At 32.3% G+C, this 1,445-nt stretch overlaps 2 protein-coding genes across 2 annotated transcripts in view; one reads left to right on the forward strand and one right to left on the reverse strand.

Annotated features, from left to right (window-relative positions):
* LOC125503427 overlaps positions 1 to 871 on the forward strand; it is a gene marked incomplete at its 5' end in the record, with an annotated part of 1,692 nt that extends 821 nt beyond the window's left edge. The window contains 1 exon segment of the mRNA XM_048663766.1: positions 1 to 871.
* A 474-nt stretch (positions 872 to 1,345) lies between these two features.
* Positions 1,346 to 1,445, reverse strand: part of LOC109544468 (nucleolar and coiled-body phosphoprotein 1) — a gene marked incomplete in the record, with an annotated part of 12,843 nt that continues 12,743 nt past the window's right edge. Inside the window, 1 exon segment of the mRNA XM_048663765.1 lies at positions 1,346 to 1,445.

Below are 1,445 nucleotides of genomic sequence, written 5' to 3' on the forward strand. Positions count from 1 at the left end.
GTTTGTGTTTTTAAGAATGCAATTGAAGCAAATGTATCGGTAACACTACATGGTGAAACTCTGGGCCCGACAAGTGCGTTGGAAGCCGATTTAAGAAACGGGCTTATTTACTATCTTACTACCGATTATGCAATTATGAGATGGAGTATCGAGTGAGTATTGCAAGTCGCATAAATCATCAAAAACTGCACACAAATTATGGATTTTTTAAGCTCAAGTATCAATTGAGACATTTAAAACTTTAAAGAGCGACAGTTAATCGAAAGAGGCGTATTTTTATTTAAAAAAATGTCCTTTGGTATTGTTGGGCATGCGTGCATAGATAAGACAACAGTTTTTCCAAAATAAAATTATTTCTAAATTCTTCATTCAGTTTAAAAGATAAAAGTTCCCATGATTTTTTTCCTGCAGTCGATTACAGGATAAAATCTCAAGAGGTCTGTTATCATTTAAATTGAACGGAAAATTTTAAAATTTTCTTAATTTAAAAAAACTTTTGTTGTATAAGTTCGCACGAACGGTAGTACCAGATATAGTTTAACCAAAAAATACAATGTATCCCCATGTACCTACAAAAGAATTACGCTCTTGAATATTCGCGTCATAAAAAACACTCTGTATAAAAAACTTAAAAGACCGTCGATATTCAATCATTTATTCCGATCAATTAAATGCAGATTTCAAGGTAAACGTTTTTTTCTCTGGCTGAATTAAGATGCCTCATTATATTAAAGCATGATGCAGGAAAATGAATGACTCTTGAGCTGTTTAATTGAATTTAAATTTATATATTTTCTTGCAGTAAACACATGACAATTGGATTATTCACTGTTGTTCTCATATAAATTAAATTGCGTTCAATCAAGCAAAACATTATTTAATTCTTTATCAATTTCAGTCCCATTAATTGTCTACGGCGTATAATTGGATAACTAATTTATAAGGTTTTCGGAAATCTCCAAGAATGACTGGAAGTTTTCACCCAAAGAAAATGTCCTCGGTTTATTTTAAGCACTGAAGCACAACTAAAAAGAATTCACTAGCGATCTCGATGGTGCGTGTAATTCGACAGGGTTTTTTCGATTTCTGATGCAAAAAAATTACGGACAATGCGAGAAATAAGATGCTTTTTATCTCACTGATTTCGCTCTTTTTATGGATATTTTTTGCAGCACACCCATGACTGCCGAGCATCATGATGTATTGGCGCAATCTTTCGAAACGCTTCCTTATGTTTCCAAAGTTTTTACAGATCCGCAAGGAAACATTTTGGCTCTAACTAATTTATTCGGTCCCTCCAATTGCCTGAATGCCTCTGAACAATTTCAATTAGAGCGCATAGTGAGAATTATCAAATATAGCTGGATTTTGGATAAATATATATAAAAGGTTTTTATTTTTTATTGTCGCATTTTATTTTAATATTGAATAGTTTTGCAACTTCC

This window comes from Dendroctonus ponderosae, unplaced genomic scaffold, assembly GCF_020466585.1.
Source record: "Dendroctonus ponderosae isolate FM_Combo_2020 unplaced genomic scaffold, Dpon_F_20191213v2 Dpon_F_20191213_2, whole genome shotgun sequence".
Taxonomy (NCBI): Eukaryota; Metazoa; Arthropoda; class Insecta; order Coleoptera; family Curculionidae; genus Dendroctonus; species Dendroctonus ponderosae.